Source organism: Balaenoptera acutorostrata, chromosome 15, assembly GCF_949987535.1.
Source record: "Balaenoptera acutorostrata chromosome 15, mBalAcu1.1, whole genome shotgun sequence".
NCBI lineage: Eukaryota > Metazoa > Chordata > Mammalia > Artiodactyla > Balaenopteridae > Balaenoptera > Balaenoptera acutorostrata.
Genome location: NC_080078.1, coordinates 26,439,906 through 26,454,187, shown reverse-complemented (window position 1 = coordinate 26,454,187; position 14,282 = coordinate 26,439,906). Strand labels below are relative to the sequence as shown.

Sequence of the window (14,282 nt, the reverse complement as noted above, 5' to 3'; positions counted from 1 at the left end):
TTTCTCAGTAGTTCTGGTCTTGACACTAGGAACCTTTCATTCTGTGCATTCAATCAGCATGATTTTCTATTTTAATCCCAGTCCTACTCTGTGATTGAAAATGCCATCTTCTGGTGTGACAGGAAGCCATAATTAAATTACCGATTTAAAATTCCCCTATCCTTCTCCAACTTCTAAGGAAGTTGACTCCCAAGAAGAATTCTCTGAGTGGGCTGAGGATTCCCTCAGTGGGATGCAAATTGGAGAAGTCCAGAGAGGACTAAACAGCCCTACCTAAGAGAAAGAACCCACAAATTACAGGTGATGGGGTGGGGTAGGTGCGTGGGGACCCTGGAGCCAATGTAGCCAGACCGGGGTGGGAGAAGAAATAAAGAGGAGATTCAGGGAGGTGTAAAGGGTATATAGAGAGAAGAGATGTAAATCCAGAGAACATTTAGAAATTTACAAATCTGGGATGAGCAAAATAACCATCTCCCAATAAAACCTTCAACTAAAAAAAAAAGACATTACTGACTATTGGGGACAGGTTTGTTGTTTTTGTTTTTCATTTTCTTCTTGTTAATTTGTTTTTGATGTGATGATGTACCATGACCAGCCTGAAGGTGGCCAAGGGGTAGAAGCAGCAGTTGTTACTCGGGGGTACATTGAGACTAGGCAGTCAGCTTGATATCTCAACACGCCAACGAACACTGGCTGAATATTTACCAGCTCTGCCTAGTTACACGGTTTCCAAGAGGAATGAGACATCATGCCTGCCCTCAAGGAATTTATCGGCTGGTAAGAGAGACAGATACATTAGTAGCTAATTACATAATATGGTAAGTGCTTCATCAGAGAGAAGATCTGCATACACTGGGATCTCAGAGGCTTCTGACCCAGCCCGAGGACCCCAGGAAGGCATTCAGACCCCTGGGATCATTAACCAGCTGAGGAAGGGAACAGGCAAAGTTGCAGAAGTACAAAGCCGTGTGGTGCTTCCCAAGACCTAAAAGCGGTTCATTATCCACAGAACATACACTGCGAGGCTTTCATTCCTACCTAGCTTTCCTTCTTTTCTCTCTTCTTCCCTCCTTCCTTCTCATGCTTATCCATTCACCTATCAGAGTTCATTTCATGCCCTCTGTACCCAAAGCTTGCTCCTCGGAGCCAGAAATAAAACAGGGGAGAAACAAACTTATTCATTGCCCTCATGGAGCTAATCACACAAAGAAAAATATAATTTCCACCTGTGGTAAGTGCTCTGAAGGAGAAGTCCAGGTAGGGTTGCCAGATAAAAATGCCAGATAACTTTGAATTTCAGATAAATGACAACTTTTTAAAGTATAAGTATGCCCCATGCAATATCTGGGACATGCTTATACTAAAATTTTTGCTTGTTTGTCTAAAATTAGAGTTACCTGGGCATCATGTATTTTTATTCGCTAAACCTGGCAACCCTAAGTCCAAGATGCTATGAAATCACTCGGCTGGACAGCTGGGAAGAGGAATTGGGGAGAGGGGGGTGTTCCCGGAGGAGGAAACAGCATGGATAGAAGTAGAAGCAGCCTGGATGGAATATTTGAGAGAAGGTCCCTGGGGCTTGAACACAGATATTTAATCCACTGGGATATGGAGAGAGGAGAAGCAATTGGAAAATGAATAAATATATCACGTTTTAAAGGAGGGTGCTGTACAAGTAAATGTCAGGTACAGGGACTCAGTATACTAATTCTAAAAGATTAGTCAGGAGTGATGTGCGCTGGACTCACTCAGCCCTTCTGTTGCCAGATGTCAAATAATTCAGATGTGGAGGCCAGTCCCCGGGCAGCACAAGATTCTTAAACCATGCAGTGTCATCCTCAGATGAGTTGGGTTTTGCCTGTAAACATGCAACCACAGAGAGTTTCAAAAACTGGAAAGAGTTCTGGAAGGCCAGTGTATTTCCGTTTAAATATAAGGTGCAGCATAACGGACCTGTCAGAGAGAAACCACCAGGGAAACCTTTCAGTAAACTAGGCGGGCTTTGTTTGCCATGTGGATGGAAAGCCACGGTGAAGAGGATGCCTGAGTGTCCGGCCCACGACCAGGCTAGCTGGACCGGAACCCCAGTGACTATGCAGCAGGCCAGTCACGGGAGCAGTGGTTCTCAACCAGGGGTGATTTGGCCTCCCATGGGACATCTGGCAATGTCCAGAGACATTCTTAACTGTCACAAGTGGGGTCGGGGGGGGTGCGGCTGGCATCTAGTGGGCCGCTGCTAAACCTCCTATGACGCACAAGGCAGCCCTCCTTCTCCCCAACAAAGATGAATTTGGCCCCAAATGTCAACAGTGCTCAGGGCAAGAAATCCTGGCGTCGAGGCACTTATGTGGAGAGGAGGGGAAATGTCATTCTGACTCCAATGACAAGAATGGGGAGAGAGGAGAAGATGGCGGAAGAGTAAGACGCGGAGATCACCTTTCTCCCCACAGATACATCAGAAATACATCTACACGTGGAACTGCTCCTATAGAACACCCACTGAACGCTGGCAGAAGACCTCAGACCTCCCAAAAGTCAGTGGACTAGGCTGCGGTGGCGATAAGAAGTTCAAGACGATGTGCTGCAGAGAAGCCAGTGGTTTCGTGGGTGTTCTGGGGTCAGGCTTCACAAGAGAGATGACACTTGAGAAGGGTATGCCAGCCAGGGCAAGATATCTCAAAGCTGAATTGGAATCCAGGCGGCTGAGTGTAAATCACATGCGAAGGAAGGGGTATTTTTACCTCTGAGATGAGCTGCTGGCTGGGCTTTTTCAGCAGAGAAATGACGGTGAACCTCATGCGGTCCGCCGCACCGAGGATAAGGATGGCATGTCCAAGGAAGGGACCCCAGCAAAAGTCCCAGGAGAAAGGTGTAGCACTACAGGCAGGTAGGAGGGACCGGGTTCCAGGCAGTTTTGAAGCAGAAACACTTGCAAAAGTCACCCACCACCTGCACAAGCTCCATCAAAGATCTGACTTCTTTTCCCTGGAGCTGCGAGCCAGTTTCTTCCCATCATCCCGCCGTCACACCTCCTTTGTCTGACCTCCTTAGGTCAAGGAGTGTCATCGAGGCTCCACACTGACCCTCGAGTTCCGGACCTTTCCTTCCGCACAACCGAGTCAGCCAACCAACCAGGCCCTCCCGCCACCTGAGATCCCGGGTGATCGCTCTCGCGATTCCGGAGGCGCTAATCACGCAGGCGCACTGGCCCCAGTCGCCATTAATATGCCATGAGAACAATGAATATGCCGTTGCACCTTTTCTTTATTCATGGATTTATGGATATTTGGATTCTTTCCACTTCATGACTGTTATGAATAATGTTTTTTTGAACCTCCATGGGTAAGTTTCTGTGAACATGTTCTTATTTCTCTCCAGTAGACGCCTAGGAGTGGTATTGCTAGATTGTATGGTGACTGTTTTTTTGGGGGGGATTGGGGGTTTTTTTGTTTTTGGTTTTTTTTTTTTTCCTACCTATTTTTTTTTAAATTTATTTATTTATTTATGGCTGTGTTGGGTCCTCGTTTCTGTGCGAGGGCTTTCTCCAGTTGCGGCAAGTGGGGGCCACTCTTCATCGCGGTGCGCGGGCCTCTCACTATCGCGGCCTCTCCTGTTGCGGAGCACAGGCTCCAGACGCGCAGGCTCAGCAATTGTGGCTTAGGGACCTAGTTGCTCCGCGGCATGTGGGATCCCCCCAGGCCAGGGCTCGAACCCGTGTCCCCTGCATTGGCAGGCAGATTCTCAACCACTGCGCCACCAGGGAAGCCCCTTGTTTTTTGTGTTGTTGTTGTTGTTTGAGGAATTGCCAAGCTGTTTCTCAGAGAGACTGCGTTATTCTGCATTCCCACCAGCAATGTATAAGAGTTTTAATTTCTCCATATCTTCACTTGCTATCTGTCTTTTTGATCATAGCCATTATAGTGGGTGTGAAGTTGTGTCTCACTATAGTTTTGGTTTGCGTTTCCCTGATGGCTAATGATGTTGAGCATCTTTTCATGTGCTTATTGGCTATTTGTATGTTTTTTTTTTTTTGAAAAATATCTATTCAGAACCTTTGCTTATGTTTTAAATGAGTGTTTTGCCTTTTCATTAAGTTGCAAGAGTTCTTTGTATATTCTGGATATGTTTCTCATCAGAAATATGATTTTTAATATTTTCTTCCATTCAGTGGATTGTCTTTTTACTTTCTTCATGGGATGTTTTGAGGCATAGAAATGTTTAATTTTGATTAAGTCCAGTAGATCTATTTTTTTTCTTGTGATACTTGTGCTTTTGGTGTCATATCTAAGAAACCATTGCCTACTGCAAGGTCGTGAATGTTTACACCTATGTTTGCCCTCAAGTATTATGTATTTTTAATGTACATTTAGGTCTTTGGTCCATTTTGAATTAATTTTTGTATTTGATGTGAGGTAGGAGTCTAACTTTGTTCTTTCATGTGTAGTTAGTTATCCAGTTGTCCCAGCATTATTTGTGAAAAAGACTATCCTTACCTCACCAAATCATCTCGACACTTTTTTTTTTTTTTTATAAATGGAAATGCTTATTTCACTTTGAGGATTATGTGTGGATTTTTTTTTTTTAAGTATTTGTTTTTATTTATTTATTTATGGCTGTGTTGGGTCTTCATTTCTGTGCGAGGGCTTTCTCTAGTTGTGGCAAGTGGGGGCCACTCTTCATCGTGGTGCGTGGGCCTCTCACTATTGCAGCCTCTCTTGTTGTGGAGCACAGGCTCCAGACGCGCAGGCTCAGTAATTGTGGCTCATGGGCCCAGCCGCTCCGCGGCATGTGGGATCTTCCCAGACCAGGGCTCGAACTCGTGTCCCCTGCATTGGCAGGCAGATTCTCAACCACTGCGCCACCAGGGAAGCCCTCGGCACTTTTATTGATGATAGTTTTTGTTTTGTTTTGTATTAAATTCTGGACATTTTGAATACTAAAAAAAAAAAAAAAAAAAAAGAATGACGTCCTGTGCTTCCAAGAGTACAGCTCTCCCTCTGTATTGCGGGGGATTGGTTCCAGGAGCCCCACGGATACCCAAATTCACGGTGCTCAAGTCCTTACTCCAGCCCTCGCGTATCTGCGGATGCGGAACCTGCGGACAGCAAAGGCGACCGTAATATGGGTGGCAGGGCCTCTGAAATACCCTAAAAGCCATCCTTTGGGCAGCTGTTACAGCAGAAGTGTAGCTAGGTCCTAACACGAAAGGTGAACAGCCTGGAAGCCCTGCAGGAGGATGAAAAAGGGCTTCTCTTTAACCACCTATCCTGCCTTATCGTTGAACCACTGGACAGCCTGACCTGTGCTTTCCCGCAGCCTTCTCGAATATATGTCATCACAGCCTTAGCAACGATTATAGTAACTTCTCACCCTAAATATTCTTGAGAAGATGCCGCTTAAGGAGAATATAAGCAGGGAAAGCCACGCCCTTCCCCTCCCCCCACTCCCCACCCCACTCCTGCTCCTGCTCCTGGTGATGCAACTGCCTTAGCAGTGAGGCTGATTCATCCTAGAGCCGGGTCTTCCAAATGTGGGTGTGCCCCAGCATCACGGAGCAAACTTGGGTTCTTTCTGTGTGTACTTTAATTTCAGGCATAAGACTAGCACAGAAAAAAGCCTAACACTTTTGTATTCACCTTCCAGAACTGATCAACACTAAGATCTTTACTTCAAATCAATTTTTAAGCAAAGAAACAAACGAACAAACCTTAAAAATTCAGCTGAATATCCCTCTTTCGTTCTCTTCCTTCCAGGAGTGACCTGATTGTGAAATAACACGTATCTTTCTTATCCACGTGTTTGTGTTTTTACTTTATTACATATGTATCCACACACAATATGCTGTACATGTCCATTTATCTCTTATTTTTACCACTAAACATTATGTTTTCAGGACTTATGCATGTTGATACATGTAGGCCAGTTCTTTTATTTATTTTTTGAACTGTTCAAAGTATTTATAATATAGGAACATATCACAAATGCTTCAACCAGTGTCCTCTTGATAATATATAGGTTGTTTTCAATTTTTCACTATTACCAGACACTGCTCTCATGGCCACCCTGGTATATATGTCTTTTTGAGCTCAGGAGCAAGCGTTTACGCAGGGTATTTATCTAGATGTGGAAGTGCTAAACAAACGGTATGCACGCTTTTGATTTTAATAAACATTGTCAAATTGTTGTCCAACTGTGATTGTATAAATTTACACCCTTCCCAGCAGGGTATGAGTTGCCATTTCCTTACATCCATACCAAACAACCATAAGCTATCAAGATTGTTAGAAGTTTGCCAATCTGGTGAGTGTGAAATGGTTTTTGTTATTTTATTTTTGCATTTTCTTGATTACCAATGAAGTTAAACATCTTTTCATCTGTTTATTGATATTTGAGTTTCCTTTCTGTGAATCCTTAGTTCATATCCTTTTGCTGTTTTCTTTTCCTATTGCACTGTCATTCTTATATTTGATTCCTGATCTTTTGTATATTCTTGTATAAACATCTTATCTCAGTCTGTGGCCTGTCTTCTTTTTTAACATTTTATTTTGAGATAATTGTAGTTTGCATACAGTTGCAAGAAATAATAAAGAGATCTCTACCTTTCACCCATTTTCCCCCAGTGGTAACATTTTGCATAGTACAATATCACAAGCAGAAAATTGACATTGATACAACCCATTGACATTATTCAGATTTCCCCAGATTTATGTGCACTTGTGTGTGTATTTAGTTCTATATCATTTTATAGATTTATATCATATGTATAGATTTGTATGGCCACACCATAGTTGAGATACAGAATAGTTCCATCACAGGGATCCCTTGTGCTACTTTAATAACCACAGTTACCTTCCCCCACTCAATCCCTGGCACCTACTAATCATTTTCTATAATTTTGTCATTTCAAGAATGTTATATAAATGGAATCATACAGTATATAAGCTTCTGAGATTATCTTTTTTCAGTCATCATAATTCTCTTGAGATCTATCCAAGTCGTTGCATGTATGAACAGTTCATTCCTTTTGATTGCTGAGTAATATTCCATAGATGGATATACCATAGTTTGTTTCATCCATTGAAGGATATCTGCATGGTTTCCAGCTTGGGGCTGTTATGAATAAAGCTGCTGTGAACACTTGTACAATTTTTTAGTGTGAACATAAGTTTTCATTTCTCTGGGATAAATACCCAAGAGTGTAATTGCCAAGTCACACGAAAGCACATGTTTAGCTTTGTAAGAAACTGCCAAACTATTTTACGCTTCTTCTAAGTTGTCAGATTTCTGAGTGCAAAGTTGTTTGTAGTATTCCTTTATTATTCTTTTAATGGCTACAGAGTGTGTAGAGCTATCCCATTTCATTTGATACTGGTGATTTGTGTCTTCTCTCATTTTATCTTTGTCAGTCTCCTAGAAGTTTTATCAATTTTGTTGATTTTGGGGGGTAAGAATTAGTTTTGTTTCATTGATAGTTCTCTATTATTTTTGCTGGTTTTGATTTCACTGATTTCTGCTCTTATCTTTATTATTTCCTTCCTTCTGCATTCTTTGGGTTTATTTTACTATTCTTATAGTTTCTTGACGTGAGAACTTCGGTTATTGATTTGAGACCTTTCCTCTTTTCTAATGTAAGTGTTTAGTACTATAAATTTCCCTCTCAGTAGTACTTAAGCTGCATTCCATTTATTTCAGTATGTCATATTTTCATTTTCAGTTGATTCTTTTAAAAAAATTTTCCTTTGAGACTTCTTTGACTCACGGACTTTTTAGAGGTATGTTGTTTAATCTCCAAGTGTTGGCAGATTTTTGCTATATTTCTGTTACTGATTTCTGGTTGGATTCCATTATGGTCAGAGAACATAATTTGTATGATTTCAATTCTTTTAAATTTGTTAAGATTTGTTTGAGGGGCCAAGATATGTTCTGTCTTGATTAATATTCCAAGGGCATGTGAAAAAAATGTGTGTTTTACTGTTGTTCAGTGGAGTGTTCCATAGATACCAGTTAAGTTGAGTCAGTTAGTAGTGCTATTCACTTATTTTATATGCTTGCTGATTTTCTGTCTAGCAGTTCTATCAGTTGCTGGCAGTGGAGTGTTGAAGTACCCAATTATAATTATGGATTTGTCTATTTATCCTTTCAGCTCTATCAGTCTGCTTCTGTTTGGTGCATAAACAGGATTGCTGTCTCTTCTTGGTGGACCAATCCTTTTATAATTATATAACTGTCCCTCTTAGAATGTTCTTTGTTCTGAAGTCTACTTTATCTGATATTAGTATAGCCACTCCTTCTTTCTTTTGGTTGATATTTGTATATCTTTTTCTATCATCTTACCTTCAATCCGCCAATGTTGTTATATTTGAAGTGAATTTCTTGTAGATAACATACTATTGGATCATGTTTTTCTATCCACGCTGCCTATCTTTGTCCTTTAGTTGATATTTTTAAGCAATTTACATTTAAGTTAATTATGGATGTTTAGGGCTTAAATCTGCACCCAGTTCTACTAGTAATCATTATGTTCTTCACTATCATGCACTGATAGTTAAAAACAAACACCAGTTTCACTTATGTTTTGATGAAGCAATAAAAATTATTAATTTTATCAACTCTTGACCCTTGAGTCAAGAGTCAAGAAAATTTTTGTTTTTTATTTTTATTTCATTTATTAGTTATTTAAAATATTCATGTGTTTACAAAGTCAAAACCTCAATCAAGGTACAGCAGAAAAGTCTAGCTTTCATTCCTGTCCCTTCTACTCTGTTTCCTCCCCCATCAGTAAATGTTTAAAATTAGATCTTGATTTATTCTTCTTTTTTAAAAAATATAAGCAAATATGTATATTCTAGTATTTCCCACCCAAAAAAAAAAATATTCTGGATGATGGAATGGGAAGTACATATAAATCTTTTTTTTTTTTTTCCCCCATAGAACACCATTTTTCCTGGAAAGAATAACTGACAAACTATGATTTTTCAGGCTTGAGCGTTTGTCAGTTTCTCAAAAATGAGTGAAGTGAGCCTGTCACTTCAAGGAAAACAACTGACAGTATTTGTTGCCAGTGATACAACTTGAGCTTTCAGTAGATGATTAGGATTTTGGAAGACTTGCATCTGTTACCATGAACTTGACAGCTTCCCAATACAAGACTTTTCTGGTGAGATTGATAATAAAATGAATTAACGTGATTTTTGTGATAAAACATGTCTACATTTGGAAGATTGGCCTAACCAATATTTTGGACCAATATTTTCTTTTTTGTTTTGTTTTTTCATCTTTATTGGAATATAATTGCTTTACAATGGTAAACCAGTATTTGCTAAATGACCAATATATGATATTACAAAATCATATTTGGTTAAAAGATCTTTTCAAAGTGTAAGATAGACCAATGGATTTTTAATGTAACAGAGTATAAAAAGTTCATTGATAAAGTTTCAGATTCCACATTGCAACTAACCTTGAAGAAACTACTCCATCTTGAGTTTCGGTGTACTAGAAAATAAGAGTATCAACAATAATAATCTGAAAAGGCTATTAAAATACTCCTCCTTTTGCTAACCATGCATCTGTGTGAGGCTGGATTTTCTTTATATACTCCAACCAAAACAATATATCACAACACACTGAATGTCAAAACAGATATGAGAATCCAGCCAGAAATTAAAGAGATTTGTAAAAATGTAAAACAATGGCACTCATTGATGTTTTTTTTTTAAATAAAGTTTTTTTAATTAAAAATATGCTATTTATGTTAACATGTAATGAATTTATAACAATTACTTTTAGATGAATTAGTAAATATTTCTAAAATTTCTCAGTTTTAATTTATTATATAGTAAATATTGATAGGTATAGTATAAGCAAAAGCTCTTTGGGTCCCCAATAATTTTTAGAAAATTGTCAAGAACTGTTGATATATGGCATGAAATAGCAATCTTATTTTATTTTTCCCACATGAATAAACAGTTTCCCCAGTACTAGGGAATAGTCTGCCCTGTCTTACTGATTTGTAATGTAACCTCCTGCCTTCAGCACATTTCCATATGCATGTGGGTCTGTGCCTAGACTTCCTTTTTCTGTTACAATTTTCTATTTGTCCATCCATATGTCAATTCCACCAGTAATTAATAGTCTTAATTACTATTGCACAATATTATTTTACTATCTGGGGAGAATTGACATTTATGATACAAGTCTTCCTATCCATGGTCATGGTATGTATTTCAGTTTATTTGGGTCTTCTCTTTATGTCCTTCAATAAAGTTTTATCATTTTCTCTGCAACAATTTTATATATTTTGTTAAATTCATTCCTATAACTTTGTTTTATTTGCTATTATGATTTTTAATTAAAAATTTTAATTAATAGTTATTGTAGTATAGGAGTCTTACTGATTTGGGGTGTTAATCTTGTAACCAGAAACTTTATTAAAGTCTTTTATTAACTTTAGTAGTTTATAGATACTCTTTTTTTTTTAACATCTTTATTGGAGTATAATTGCTTTACAATGGTGTGTTAGTTTCTGCTTTATAACAAAGTAAATCAGCTATACGTATACATATATCTCCTCCCTCTTGCGTCTCCCTCCCACCCTCCTTATCCCACCCCTCTAGGTGGTCACAAAGCACGGAGCTGATCTCCCTGTGCTATGCGGCTGCTTCCCACTAGCTATCTATTTTCCATTTGGTTGTATATATAAGTCCATGCCACTCTCTCACTTCATTCCAGCTTACCCTTCCCCCTCCCCGTGTCCTCAAGTCCATTCTCTACGTCTGCATCTTTATTCCTGTCCTGCCCCTAGGTTCTTCAGAACCTTTTTTTTTTTTTTAGATTCCATATATATGTGTTAGCATACGGTATTTGTTTTTCTCTTTCTGACTTACTTCAGTCTGTATGACAGACTCTAGGTCCATCCACCTCACTACAAATAACTCAATTTCATTTCTTTTTATGACTGAGTAATATTCCATTGTATATATGTGCCACATCTTCTTTATCCATTCATCTGTTGATGGACACTTAGGTTGCTTCCATGTCCTGGCTATTGTAAATAGTGCTGCAATGAACATTGTGGTACATGACTCTTTATGAATGATGGTTTTCTCAGGGTATATGCCTAGTAGTGGGATTGCTGGGTTGTATGGTAGTTATAGATACTCTTGAATTTTCTGTGTGGACAATCACAGAATCTGCAGATAAACACTATTTTGTTTCTATGTCTTATACTTACCTTGTCTTGTCTTATTGCACTGGCTCACCCCTCAGGTATACTGGTAATAGTGGTGATGTTGCATTTTGTCAAGTGCCATGACCTACTGAATTAGGATTTCTGATGATGGAGAATAGTGCCTGTTACAGGTTGAGGGTATCTAACATGGTGGATAAGTAGTCTGTATGTGGCTAAGAGCATGGGTTTTAGAGTCGGATGATCTGAGTTCACATTGCTGTTCTTTTTCTAACTCTGTGACCTTGGCAATCACTTAACTTCTTACAGTCTTAGTTACTTCTTCTGTCAAATCAGAATAAAAACAGTCAGGAACTTACCATGTTGCTGTGCAGATCATGTGAAACAAACATTAGCTTTTGCTTTGAGACCATCTGCCTTGAAGAGAGCAATTGTACCATGACCTGCTTCTCACTTGGGTGGTGATGGATTTTGTCAAGGTTACCCAGTGCATTCCACTGCTCTTTCCCTCAGGTCAACTGTGCAGTTATCTCTTCTATCTTATGTTGAAGTTCAAGATAGAGAGCATACCCACTCTATAAATATTAATCTCTTTGTAGAGGTCCCTTGAAAGGAAGAAAAATATTGAGATTAAAGCAGACCTAAAATACCTTTTCCCAAACACTTACTACAGTTATTTGTTAAATCTTAAGAAGTCAGCCTCAACTTGAAAGGCTGAACTTGGACATTCATTTGGCCTTTTGGAAAGGCACTTTGGCAATACTTAACAACAGCTTAAATGAACCATCCTTTGACCTGGTGTTTCACTTTTAGGATTCTGTGTTGTACAAATATCTGCACAAATGCATGAAGCTCTCTGTAACAGAATTTCATTAGAGCATTATGTCTAGTAATGAAAATTTGTATCCATAAATGGGAAAGTGGTTAAGCTGTGGTAGAGCCTTAGAGCAAAATACTCTGAAGCTATTTGGAAAAGAATGCTGTAGAACTGTCTAGAAAATCATGGAAAGGTCTTCAAGACACATCATTAAGTGAAAAAATGAGTGACAGAATAAGTAGTGTATGTTCCCATTTCTGTAAAAAATTGAAAAGATACCCTGCACATGTACGTATAGATATGCATGGCCAACTATTACCAGTGGTTGGTTACCTCTGGGGAGAGGGATGGGGCTGAAGGAGAGGTGTCAAGGGAACTTTTTCCTTTTTTAACATAGTTCTAGATTGTTTGAATTTTCTACACTGAGAATTAATTCACATAATGTTTGTGTAATTCTAAAATATCGTTAGGAGCCCGAACCAGACCTTCTGTGAAAGTCAGAGATATTTCTTTGCAGGATAGGATCCATCATCATTAATACTGGCAAGATGCCTGCAGTTCCCCAGCCTGCCCCAAGGGCAGAGTGACCTTGAGTAAGAACCAGTCTTGAGAGAAGGGGAAAAGAAGGTCAGGCCCTAATCATGGGGACCACCCAGAGGTGTGGGACGGTGCCAAGGCAGCACCTTCTCTGTCTCTAAGGGAAAAAGTCTCTGCCCAGCGTATGGACCAAATTGGGTGCCTTGATATGAACAGGACCCTATGAGGTGAGCAGAGATGCTGTCCCTCTGCCAGGGCTGGGATTAGGGAGTAAGAAAACAGCTGATGGTCACCAGAACTATCCAGTGGGTGGCTTTGAATCTTGTTACCCTCTATCGATTGGTTGGTGGCCTCTGGAGGGGGAGCCCAGTGGAGAAAGCTGAACCTCGTGTGTTAAGAGAAGAAGCTGCATGGAGCCGAGTCCAGCCCACAGTTCAAGGGCAGCTGAGGAATCAGCCCATGACTCACTGCTCCCTTCAGTTTCACACCTGGAGGAGGATACCACTGACAGGGAGCAAAGGGAGGCGACTTCCAGGGCCTGTGAAGTAGGAGTCTCCTATGTTTTGAAAAAACTCAAAAAACAAAAGAGGTTCTACAGGATTTAAAAATAGCGTTTATTGCCTGTGTTCCTAGTTACAAAATTAATACATGTGCATAGTAATAATTATAGTTACAATTATTTTACTGAGCATTTATACTATGTCGGACACTGTGCTTCAAGATTTATATACATTATCTCATTTGGTCTTTATAACAATTTCAGGAGAGAGGTCCTCAAATTATTTTCTCCATTTTACAGTCATGAAAAAAGTATATATTTACATACATGTAGGAAAAACTCATACATAATTCCACCCTTCAAAGTTGATCAATATCCGGATGCATGTTTTTCTAGTAAGTTTTCCATCTGTTTTTTCCTATGCAAATGAGACCCATTTATTTTTCCATATCTTGCCTTTTTAGCATTATAGTGTGACTGCATCCCCAACTCATCAAATAGTCTTCAATAACTTGATTTTAACCAGCCCCTACACAGCGGAACATCTGACATTTCCAGTATTTCACTGTTATAAAGAATGCTGTCATGAATATATATCTTAAAGGACTACTCTATGATTATTGTTTTGTGAAGACCATAGAAGGATACATTCTTTTTTTTTTTAATTGTGATACACTTGACATATTTATTAGATGAGTTTAAGTGTACAACACAGTGATTCGATATTTGTATATATTGATTGCCAAATGATCACCATGAGAAGTCTAGTTAACATCCATCACCACACATAGTTACAAATTTTTTTTCCTTGTGATGAGAACTTTTAATATGTACTCTCTTAGCAACCTTCAAATATACAGTACAGCATTATTAGCTGCGGTCACCATGTTGTCCATTACATCCCCAGGACTTATTTATTTTCTAACTGGAAGTTTGTACTTTTGACCACCTTCACCCATTTTACCCGGCCCCAAGCCCACCCCCAGGATAAATTCTTCTAATTTTTTGAGAGTATATGCTCTTCCCTCTACTAGGAGACAGTTTAGCTGGGTTGAGATCAGATGAACCTAGGTTTAATTTCCAGCTCTCTGCTACTTACCAACTGTGCAACCTTGAACAAGTCATTTCCTCTTTCTGGACCTCGTTTTCCCATCTATGAAACACGGCTAATACAACATTTCCTACCTGGAAGGGTTGCCCTGACAATTAATGATGCAGTTACTGCTTAGCCCTTCACTAGA

General features: G+C 39.4%; 1 protein-coding gene across 1 annotated transcript in view; it reads left to right on the top strand.

Annotated features, from left to right (window-relative positions):
- The window catches only part of BMERB1 (bMERB domain containing 1), a 113,049-nt gene that overhangs the window by 29,541 nt on the left and 69,226 nt on the right, over positions 1 to 14,282 (top strand). The gene's annotated exons all lie outside the window — the stretch shown is intronic.